Here is a 12,646-nt window from a genome sequence, read left to right as displayed (position 1 = left end):
AAGAAGAAGAAGAAGAAGAAGAAGAAGAAGAAGAAGAAGAAGAAGAAAGAAGAAGAAGAAGAAGAAGAAAACAAGCAAGCAGGAAGGGAGGGAGAAAAGAGAAAAAGAGGGGGAAGTGGGAGAGAAGAAAGAAAAATGCTTGAAACCCATTAGTGGCTTCCTACAGGCCTTGGGATAGACTCCAATCTTTTATTACCTCTCCAGCCCTCTCCTCCCTCTGGTCATACTCCTAAGTACCCTTCAGTTCTTAGTCTCAATATCAAGTCTCTGACCCCATCCCTATACTCTCCCTGGACTGGAACAAGTACCCCGATATTTGCTTCTATAATCCCCTTTACTTCTTTTATCATGTGCATGATATGTTGTTATATTTGGACTCAGACAGGTTGTGTTGCTCATCCACATATGCCCAGAGCCCAGCATTTTATGAGACATTCAACCAAAAGTTATTAAGAATATGAGTAATAAATGACAAAAAGGACACTAAAGTTTTATTCTATTTCTACAGAATGTTTGCTTTCTAACGGGGATAAAGTGTTTGATACCAATTAGAGCTAAAGCTGTAACTGATACTGGGTCTGGGGAAGAAGGCTGAAAATGCCAGGAGAAGCGTCATGGAGAAAAACCTGAGCTGCTCAAAATGTTTGGACCTTGGGAAGGAAGTGGCAATTCCCTGTGTCCTGCTCCCTTGTAATGAGCTGCAGAGGGAAGGTGCTATGTGTCTAGCATGAGTTGAAGCCCTGCATGTTTCTTGGCCCCTCCCCCACTTCCTCATCCTTCTCCTCTCTGCTTTAACATTTCACAAAGGAGGAAACATTATTTCTTTCTTGAATTCATGTAAATTTATTTGGAATTACCTCATTCTGAAAGCTGTTTCTATCTGCCTGTTTTTAATTTGCTGGAAATTTCAGAAAAGAAGATGATTTATGGATGTGTCAAATAATTCATGTTTGAAGTAACTTAAATATCAGCATTATTTGTCCAGCTGAATATTTCAAGCATGAAAGAAATATTTGTCCATAGAGTCTTTGGATGCTTAAACTATATGGGAATATGTAATACCTGCCATAGCACTCTGATTGCTCAAGGGTTCTCATGAAATTAGCAATCAATGTTTCAACTGTTCTTTCTCTTTTTCCCCTTCCTTTCTTTCTCCCTTTCTCCTCTCCAGATGAGAATATATGCAAAATCATGGACAAACAAATGACTTAGCTAGTTGGTCAAGACAGATGAAAAGATCAGATTAAGAGAGTCTGGATCAGAGAGCTATGTATCGACTTAATGGGAGTGAGAAGAAAGTACCAAGTTCTTTGTATTCCATGATAATGGTCACCTGAAAGCACCCACTACAAAAAAAATCCACCACTAAACCAACAACTAGACAGGACAGAACAACTTGACCGGTTGATAACAATCAGCCTCTATCATCAGATGTCAGTAGTCAACAGTATGTGAGTGGAATAGCTCTAGTGGCAAGAATGGAGGCTATGCATGGGTCCAACATGAGCTGCCACTCCCCAGTGCTAATCTAGCCACTGGTACTGACAAATATCCCACCTACCAGTAATAGAAAACAGAAAACAATCATGACACCTCCTCCCTGGCATGGCATTTTATTTTGAGATCAATCAGCCACTTGGCAGAAAGTTGGCTACAGTGGATATCCTCTATGCTAAAAAGAGCAGTGATTCATTTTTATAGGAATTGATTCATATATCTGGTTTGAGTTTACTTTTATTACCTGTAGAGCCTCCACTGGCACCACTATTTGAAAGCTGAGAATGATTGATCCATTAACATGGCATCTCACATAACATTCCATCAAAACAAGTGAGTCACTTCACAGGAAAGGAGGTGCAAGCGTGGGCAAGTAGCCATGTGCTCACTGGGTCTTATCACATACTGCACCATCCAGAAGTTGCCAAACTAATAGAGTGATGGAAAGGCTTGTTGATGGCATAGCTGATGTGCCACCCTGAGGACATTACCTTGCAAGGATGGAGCACCATCCTCCTAGATGTAATATATACACAAAATAAACAGCTATTATATGGTGTTGTGTCCCCAACAGGTAAAATATATGTGTCTGGGAACCAAGGGATAAAAGCAGTAATAACCTCACTTCCCATTGATATAATCAACTCCATTGGGGAATTTGTGCCTAGGCTCTGTGGGTTTAGAGGTCCTGGTGCTCAAAGGAGACATGTTTCCAGCAGGAAATACAACAAGCATGCAACTGAATATTAAGCTAAGGCTGCCATCTAGAAACATTAGGTTTCTCATGCCAAGAGACATGCATTTAAGAAGAGGAATCTCTACCTAATCAGGAGAAGGAACTGGTCTTCAGAAGGAGATTGGACTGTTTTTACACAATAGGGGTAGAGGGGAATTATGTGTGGCACCTAAGCAAATTATCTGGATGTCCCTTAGAATCCTCTTTCCCAATTTTGATGATAAATGGACAACTGCAACAGCCATAACCTGATGAAGGCATGGTGATGAAGTGCTTGGAGTCCTCAGGAATGAAAATCTAGGTCACCCCACCAGCCAACTAGACCAGCCAAAGTGCTAACCAAGAGAGAGGGGGATCTAAAATGTAAAATAAAGGAGGAAGATAATAAGTCACAGTGTAACCTTGAGAGCAGCTGAAACAAAGGTTTATTACCCCCCTAGCTTTCTTCTTATAAGTCTCACCCAGGAAAAGAGGTCAACTGGTATCCTGGAAGAGCTTCTCCATAACATATAAAAATAGGTTGATCCAAGAAGAACAAAGAGTGGATTGTCATGAATGCTGCACTGCCTTGCTCAAGTTTCTTGTCAGATCTGCAGGACCTATTTCCTATGGGCTGAAGATAGTCACTTCACCCAGCTTCATGCTCCTTTGTTGGGGCCATCTGCACCCAGCAACTTGTCAGCATATGGGCATAAAGCCTTTCCCTTCTTCCTCAACAAGGCAACTCTGAAGGTCCATCCCAGCTTCAGAGCTCCTAGTTGCTTGAGGTTGACTCAATCTCCTCCTCTGTCCTTTCTTGCTTCCTGTTCTTCCTTCCCACAGGTTTTGATTCTAATAGCACTTCCTAACAACCTTCATGCCCATACATCTCCATCTTAGAATCTGCTTCCCAAGGGTCATTCCCTGGACAGATCAATTTACAAAGACAGAGGAAACACTTAGGGAAGCAAAAGGGTTGCTGCTCTCACTTCCAGGCCTGAAGGGACAAGAAAAGGAGCTTGGCATAAGAGCTGGATAGGAAAAAGCAATCTGACAGTTTGTAAGGATTCTAGCAGAAGCACAAGACCAAGCCCTTCCAACCCCCACCTCTCATCCCTCCCACTCTTTCAACTTCTGCTGGTTCCTCCCATTGGTAGAACCAAATGGAAGCTGGAGGTCAAGTGATTCCATACAGTTCAGCCTCCAAGGGTAGTAAATAATGTGGAAAATGTTAAAGAGTGGGTTTAGAGGGGCAAATGAAAGTTATACCATAACCTGCTTGGCTATGCTGAAGATTTCTTTTTTTCCCCTTTTCCAGGATGAAAATTAAATTATACTTCTTCCTTAGAGATAGGGTGTAACTTCTAATTTGAGTTATTAATGTCAATTAACTAATATACAAACAAATGAGGTCAAAGGAAATATTTATTTGAATGTGAAGGGCAAAGACTTAGATCATAGCAAAGCCAGCTCCTTAAATGAGATTTTATGCAGCTGCATTTATAAGAAACAGCATTATCAAAAACTGCTACAAAAACTGGGAAAATGATGTTCCTGTTAAATTCTTGCAAGGGAGCTTATGTCAGCCCCCACTGCATTTCCAGGCTTTTACCAGCTCAGATTCCAAATGCCCTGCCATGGCTCTTCTCTTCTGCAGACTCAATCTTTCTCCAGACCAAGGAACAATCCATATGTAAGACATTTAACTATCTCAGGCTCCACAATTAGTAAGTTTGGGGATTAAGTTATGTTCCTAAACCCAAAATGTTCAGATAGCATGTTCATCAGATAGTAAGTACAGTCAGAATTTGAACTCACGTCTTTCCTATTCATACCCAATGATCTTTCCACCAACCACACATCATTAAATCTTCAATGTTGTACCATTGGTTAACATACATATACCAGGGAAAGTCATTGCTTCATGCAATGTTGCCTGTCAAGCTCAAATAGGAACTCTGGGCTCTAGATTCTGGTTTCCCATGGAGTAGCTACAATGTTATTAGGATATAATCATTTCTCTTTAGTATAGAAAACAGTTGTGAATTTCTCCGTAGTGAAGGGCTTTTGCAACATGAGATTTTATTTTAGCCAGAGAAGTAAAGAAAATCTCTTGTTTTGGTTGATATGTCAGCATTAAAACATATATTAGCTATAAAGATGAGAAGTGTGGCTGTGAAAGCTAGGTTGCCATCAGAGTATTCTACCCAGTCTTCTAAGAGAATGGCCTTTCTGGTTGGAAATCTGAAAATGGTCAGAAATTCTGCAACTCTTTTATCAGATCAGAGGTTATAAGTTAAAACCTGGAGACTTTGCAGATGAGTCTTTCTTGGTCTTCAATGTGCTTTCTAAAATATTTTTTACTTATTTGACAACTTTTAAAAATCACACTCCTAAGATAAGAATTGGGCTGTACACTTCACCATAGAACTCACCATTTCACATAGTTTACACTGGCCTTGCAACATTCATTTAAGATCTGTAGACATCTCAGCTTATGACTCCTGGTCTAGGTCTTCAATAATTTCTTATGATGTTCTGAGTTTCATGATTTGATGGCTTTAGAGCTTAATGTCCAAATGATCCAAATGGAAAAGCCCTTTCATTTCTTTTTCTTTTTAAAAAACAAAGAGGACAGGGGCGCCTGGGTGGCTCAGTTGGTTAAGTGACTGCCTTCGGCTCAGGTCATGATCCTGGAGTCCCCGGATCGAGTCCCGCATCGGGCTCCCTGCTCAGCGAGGAGCCTGCTTCTCCCTCTGACCCTCCCCCCTCTCGTGTACTCTCTCTCATTCTCGCTCTCTCAAATAAATAAATAAATCTTTAAAAATAAATAAATAAATAAAAATAAAAAACAAAGAGGACAGTCAAGGCTTCAGTCTATATTATATTTACATGATACACAAACAGGTTAATGATATTGTAGTCTAAGGAAATATTTGGGAGGCAAAAATAGTTTTGTGATTTAACTAGAGTGCAAATTTTACCTGGTAAATGTTTTTTTATATTTATCCTCAGAGAACACCTACTTCTCTGCCTGGGTGATGTTATACAACATTCAAACTGAAGGATGTAGATGTGAGGATAATATCTAATTCATTCCTCTCACATCCCTGTCTTTGGGACTTTGGTGTGGACACTGAGCTGTAATGGCAACAAACACAAACTTTGAAGATTCCAAAGGTTTTCTTTTTTCTTTTCTTTTTCCATCTCTCATCAAAAACATCTTTTTTCCTTTTGCACATTTAAAAAGCAAACCTGCAGCTAGCACTTCAAACTTCCTTTAGCAAGAGTCCTGTTTCTTTACTAAAAATGTGGCTTGCCTTAACTAATCCCCAGAGCTTGCCAGCTATCTTCCCTCATTGGAATTGAGGTAGGATGCAGAGAGATGAAGCACACTGATGATTGATGAGATCTTACGGGGATGGCAGAAAATATTTCCAATTTTAATTTATTAGACTCATATTGACAAAGAAACCATAAGCCTTTAAAGGCTTATTTCATTCACATATTTTTTGGCGAACGAAAAGTTTCACTGTTGCCAAGGAAAAATGCTTCCTTTATTTCTCTCACTTCTGCTGACATATAATTTTTTTTTTTTTTGGAAAGACTTAATTAGAATCAGAAAGCAGCTGATCCAGCCAAAACTGTTGATGGAGACAAGGTGTTTGGTTGCTGGATCCTACAATATATATATATATTTCCCTGGTTTTTCTATAGACAGGAGTGAAGAGGCACAGTCCTTTGGCACCAGAGAGCTCCTGTCACACTGGAGCACTTTGACTTGGGGGGAAAAAGGAAAACTAAGGCTGCATGTACTATTCCTACCAATATGGATGCTGCTGACCTTGGAGGTTTCAAAAGAATAAATGTTGTTTTATGATTCTTGGAATTTGCTGCTGCAGTGAAAAAATAATTTGGGTTCCTGATGAATTCTTTAGAAAAATGATTTTGCAATCTGTTCAGCTCCGTATTTGTAGCCAGAAATGAAAGAGTTAAAGATGCTGAAAAAATAAGTACCTTCTATAATCATGAGTTTGGGGGAAGAAGTGGGTGTATCCATTTGGCGGTTGCCAACTCTTACTTTCTGTTTACTTCTCTCTTGTGTAATCTTTCTTCATGATGCTTCTGTTGATGTTAACATTTAATGAGGGCCAAAAATATGCTAAGCCCTCCGTGATTACATAGAATGAGCAAAGTCCCTTCTCTGGGGTCTCACAAGACCCAATGAGGGTAAAAAAATAAAAGATTATAACGGGAGAATTATATAATGAATTTTAAGATGAATCCCACTAGCCATTCTCAAAACAGCACAAAATACCACTCCTCCCCGAATAAAAACCAAAATGAGGCAAATTGATTGATGGCCAGGCCATATATACTGGAACATGGGGGAAAATATATTTTCAGTGAATATATGTTCATGAACTTATAACTTTATCCCCTCACTCAAAAAATGTGTATTGCCTTATTGCAAAGTCCTGGAATAGGCTCTGTGTGGAATATAACATGTGTTTCTTTTTTTTTTTTAAGATATTATTTATTTGACAGAGAGAGACACAGCGAGAGAGCGAACACAAGCAGGGGGAGTGGGAGAGGGAGAAGCAGGCTTCCCGCCAAGCAGGGAGCCCGACTTGGGGCTCGAACCCAGGACCTGGGGACCATGACCAGAGCTGAAGGCAGACGCCTAACGACTGAGCCACCCAGGTGCTCCTATAACATGTGTTTCTATTATATTCCTGACCTAAGAGAATTTCTGGTCTGTTAAGAAAAACAAAGACAAAATATGCACAAGATATCTGCTGACTGGACAATACCACCTGTTTAATAATAAGAAGTCGATGACTTTTCCCAAGCAAGTGCCATCTATTCCTCTCCATCCCCAAACCTTTGTTCAGACCATATCATGTCCTGTCTGGTCTCCTGATTTCAGTCTTGCTTCTCTCTCGTCCATTCTTTAATCAGGTAGCTGGTGGGCGTTTCTCATCTGGAGAAAGGCTGAAGGTTATGCTGGACTTGGACACCAGAGAGGAGCTAAACATTTTCTCAGAAGAAATTCACACATGAGACAAGTACGTGAAAGACATAATGGTACAGTTGAGGAAATGGAAGGCACCTCTGTGCCCATGCATAGGGTTCTGAGAGGGAGGAGGTAGTGCGAGGTGAGGAAGGAAATGCAAGCAGGGTCTTGGCAGGTTACTTGGAGGAGCCTGTGCTTTCTCGGATATGAGAATAATTGGAGGTGTGGAAGACTTTGTGGGGTGCATGGCATCCCTTCACACTTCTTACTTTCCACATCTCCCTACCTCTTTGTATCCATAGGGCATTTTACTCTCCCTTAATAGCACTCTACTGTGATTTCCTTTCTATGCCTGTAAATGAAAATCAGATTTCAGGGCCCAGAAATATGGCAGACAGATAGATACCTTTCCTTTTAGATGCACTTGTCTGTATTGGATAAAATATTTAAAACAAAATTATGATAGTGTAAAATTCATCCATAGGGGAAAAAGGAACCCCTCAAGTGCCAGGAGTATAATGGGATTTTAAAAGTCAAAGCAGTGAGTGTCTAAGCTGATGCCAGGAGGTATCTAACCCAGATAAAAGTTCCAAAGGCTAAAAATTGGTAGTTTATTATCCTCACAGGAAATCCCAAGCCAGGACCATATGATGGCACAAATTGGGTGGCTTAAAATAACAGAAATTTCTTTCTGTCACAGTTCTGGAGGCCGGAAGTCCAAAACCAAAGTGCTGACAGTGTTGGCTTTTTCTAGAGGTTTTGAGGGAGAATCTGTTCCAAGCTTCTTACCTGGCTTCTGGTGGTGGCTGGCGATCCTTGGTGGTCCTTGGTTTGTGGCTGCATCCCCCCCATCCCAGTCTCCATTGTCACAAGACCTTCTTTCCTGTGTCTCTCTCTGGGTCTCTGTATCAAAATCTCCCTCTGCTTTCTCTTATAAAGATACTAGTCATTGGACTTGGGGCCCACCCTTATCCAATATACCTCATCTTAATTTGATTACATCTACCAAGATCCTCTTTCCAAATAAGACACATTCATAGATATGAGGGGCTATGATTTAAACGTATCATTTTTGGGAGGGAACACACTTCAACCCACTTCAAGGTCATTAATATGAAATTTAGTCCAGAGTAGTAAAATAGCTCTAGTGCCACATCAAAGCAAATATAAAATATCTCACTAGAACAATCTCCTCCAATCAAGGCACATGGGACTCCCAATGAAAATATATACACAAGCACACACCTGAAAATTAGCTTACAGTAAAAAAATGACAGAGCACACAAGGAAATGATCTACCACAAGGAAGAAATAGTAAGCACAACAATAAGGGACAAGAATTGGAAATAACAAAAAACATCCCAAGGGTTTGAAATTATGAAAAGCATACACCATAAAATAGTATTGAAATGTTTATGACATAAAAAGAGGAACAGGAAATGAAAGATGGGAGGAAAATTAATGTGGACTTAGAAAAGAGAAAATAGGTGGCACTCTAGACATAAAAATATATAGTTATTAAGCTAACAAACTTAACAAATTGGGGGCGCCTGGGTGGCTCAGTCGTTAAGCATCTGCCTTTGGCTCAGGTCACGATCCTAGGGTGCTGGGATCGAGCCCCACATCAGGCTCCTTGCTCGGCAGGAGGCCTGCTTCTCCCTCTCTCACTCCCCCTGCTTGTGTTCCCTCTCTTGCTGTGTGTCTCTCTCTGTCAAATAAATAAATAAAAATTTTTTAAAAAATTTAATAAGTTAGTTAAACAATAGATTAAACATAACAGAGGGAAATCAGTTCGTTAGAAAATGAATCTGGTTACAAGTGCTCAGAAAGAAGCACGAACAGATCAAAATATGAAAATAATATTTTAAAGACTGAGAAAGGAGCATGAAGGACTGAAGAAGAAAATTCAATATATATTCAAATAATTCTGGGGAAGAAAGAGAATTAATGTATGTGAGGCAATGTTTTAAAAGATAATGACTGATAATTTTCTAGAGTTTAGAAAAGTTATTACCCTCAGATTCATCCCTGAGCAGAGCAGATGTTCAATAGACTTTGGAATATCAGCAAAGACAAAATCTTAAACAAACAAACACACCAACTTGACAAAAAGAACAGATTACCTGTAAAGGAATAGCGATGGGACTGGTGACAAAATTTGCCAGTAAAAGTACAGGTTAGAAGACCATAGAATAGGGCACCTGGGTGGCTCAGTTGGTTAAGCGACTGCCTTCGGCTCAGGTCATGATCCTGGAGTCCCGGGATCGAGTCCCACATCGGGCTCCCTGCTCAGCAGGGAGTCTGCTTCTCCCTCTCCCGCTCCCCCCTCTTGTGCTCTTTCTCTCTCTCAAATAAATAAATAAAATCTTGAAAAAAAAAAAAAAAGAAGACCATAGAATAATACCTTTCAAGTACCAGGGGAAAATAACAGTCAACTAGAATTCTACATCAGGTTATTCAAGAAGGAAGGTGTGGGAAAGCTAAACTGCATAAATAAATAAATAAATAAATAAATAAATAAATAAATAAATAAATAACAGAATGAGTCACAAGCAATACAAAAGCCATAAGTAAATGAGAAAGTAAAATGAAGCCCAGGGAGGAAAAAAAAAGGATAAGACCATGGACCATGAAGCAATAGAAATTTTAGAAAGTAAAATTACTAGTCATCTATCTAATGAATATAGGTATAAGAACAAAATCTAGCAACGTATGTAAAAAGTGAGAGTGGGGCAAGAAATGAATAGTCAGAGGCTTTTCAGGGCAATGAAACTATTGGATGGATACATGTCATGATACATTTGTCCAAAATTGTAGAATACACAATACCGAGAGTGAACTGTAATGTAGACTATGGACTTTGGATGATAACATTGTGTCAGTGGAGGTTCACCAGTTATAAAAAATGTACCCCTGTGATGGGGGATGTTGATAATGTGGGAGGCTATGCATGTGTGGGGTCAGAGGTATGGAGAAAACCTCTGTACCTTTCTCTCATTTTTGCTATTGACCAAAAACCTCTCTAAAAAATTAACATCTTTTAAAAGAAATACATTTGTCAAAGGAGAGTTTATCTCAAAAGATAAGGATGCATTGATATTTAGCAAATGTAGTAAGGTCAAAATATGTAGTAAACACATTTTAAAAGGGGAAAAAAGGGGGAAACAAAGTACTTGAATATCTCAGTTGATGTAGAAAATGTATCAGATGAAATTCAATATTCAGATGTTATTACACACATGCACACACACACACACACACTTAGCTAACCATGAATAAGAAGGAAACCCTTAAACAGATGAAGAATTTCTACCTGACAAACACTTATAGCAAACAACGTACTTTATTTATCAAACATTAAAGGTATTTCCGCAAAATCCCAAATAACACAAGGATGCCAATTTGCAAACTTATGATTTTTTAATTTTTTTTTAACTTTTTATTTTCAATGAATTTTAAGCTTACAGAAAAGTTGAAAAACAAAAGGACAGAATTTTTTTTATATCCCTCACCCAGTATCCACCAATATTAACATTTTATATGACCCATAGTATAATTAACATCAGTACAATGCTATCAACTAAAGACCTTATTCAAATTTTTGCCATAATACCCTTTTCCTGGTCTAGTTTCCTAAAGAGGTTTCTATGTTACATTTCCTTGTTTAGACATAGTTGTCCCCAGCAATTTGTAATAATTCCCCAGTGTTTCCTTGTCTTTCATGATCTGGACACATTAACAAATGTTGATCAGTTATTTTGTTGAATGTGCCTTAGTTTGGATTTGTTTGCTGTTTTTTGTTTTTGTTTTTACAATTGGGTCGAGACTATGCATTTTTGGTAAGACTAACACAGAAATAAGGTTGTGTTCTTCTCAGCATAGCATACCATGAGGTTCAGTATGTCCATTTGTATAAGATGTGTTTTTAATATTTGTGCTGGTAGCAACAAGACAACTGTCAGGCAGAAAATAATGTTTAGGAATTGGAATGAATACAGTAAGTTATCTTTTTTCACAGATAATGCTGATCTATATAGAAAATCCAAGACAGTACACAGACCAACTATTAAAACCAATTAGATAAGTAAGTTTGTTAGATAAAAGATAAAGATATAATATTTTTATTCAACTGCATTGATTTGAAAATGTAATAATAAAGTAAAATGTCATTTATCAAAATGTAAAAATAACAGAATATGCAAAAACTTTATTGTAAGACTTGAAAGAAGAACTGAATGTAAAAGGAGATACACTACATTGATGGACTGGAAAAATAAATAGTTACACTATGACAATTCTCCCAAAATTGCTCTATAAATTCAATGCAATTCCAGTCAGTCTCAGCATGGTTTTTCATAGAATTAAACAAGCTGATCCTAAAAGATTATAGGAAAATAAACCATCAAGATAACACAATTTGAAAGAAGATTTAAAAACCTTAGTAAATAATACTGTGATATTTGTGTGGGGATAAATAAATAGAACAACTGAAAAAAAATGGAGCAGAAACAAACTCAACATATTTTGGGTACTTTGGTATATGACCAAGATGGCATTAAAAATGAATGGGTTCTAGAGGGGAGGAGGGTGGGGGGATGGGTTAGCCTGGTGATGGGTATTAAAGAGGGCACATATTGAATGGAGCCCTGGGTGTTATACGCAAACACTGAATCATGGAACACTACATCAAAAACTAATGATGTAATGGATGGTGATTAACATAACATAATAAAATTAAATTAAAAAAATAAATAAAATATTAAAAAAATGAATGGGAAAAGGATGGGTTACTCAAAATGTTTTTTTGATAATTGGTTATTCCCATTAATCCCTATGTCACACTGTAACAAAATATCAATCCCAAATGGATTAAAAGTCTACAGTGAAAAAAATTAAACCTGCAGAAGTTCAGAAAAGGATGGAGGAGATTACGACATCGAGTAGGAATACCTTAAAGCCTAATAAATAAATAAACCATATAGAAAAAAATGTATATATTGTCTACTCTAAAATTAAAAACCCCCACTTACAAAAATACACATAAAGACAGTGAAAAGGCAAGTAAACAAAATACTGGAAACTCATATAATGGACAAAGAATTAGCATTCAGATATCACATAACTTAGATTATAAAAGGCACATTTTCCCATATTTTAGTATCTCTAAATTTGGATACATCTTGCTACTGAGAAGATAGTTTGACAATATCTAATAAAGTTGAGGACACTCATACACTCTGACCAAGCATTTCTGCTCCCAGATATATACCTCAAGCCAGTGTTTTTTAAACCTTAGGTCCTGACTCATTGCTGGGTTATAGAGTCAATTCAGTATGTCACTCTCAGAATTTAGAAAAGAATAGAATAGAAAGAATAGAATAGAATAGAATAGAATAGAATAGAATAGAATAGAATAG

Source organism: Mirounga leonina, unplaced genomic scaffold (assembly GCF_011800145.1).
Source record: "Mirounga leonina isolate KUSES-001 unplaced genomic scaffold, KU_Mleo_1.0 Mir_53, whole genome shotgun sequence".
Lineage (NCBI taxonomy): Eukaryota > Metazoa > Chordata > Mammalia > Carnivora > Phocidae > Mirounga > Mirounga leonina.
The sequence above is the reverse complement of the archived record's forward strand: the minus strand, read 5'-3'. Positions refer to the sequence as shown.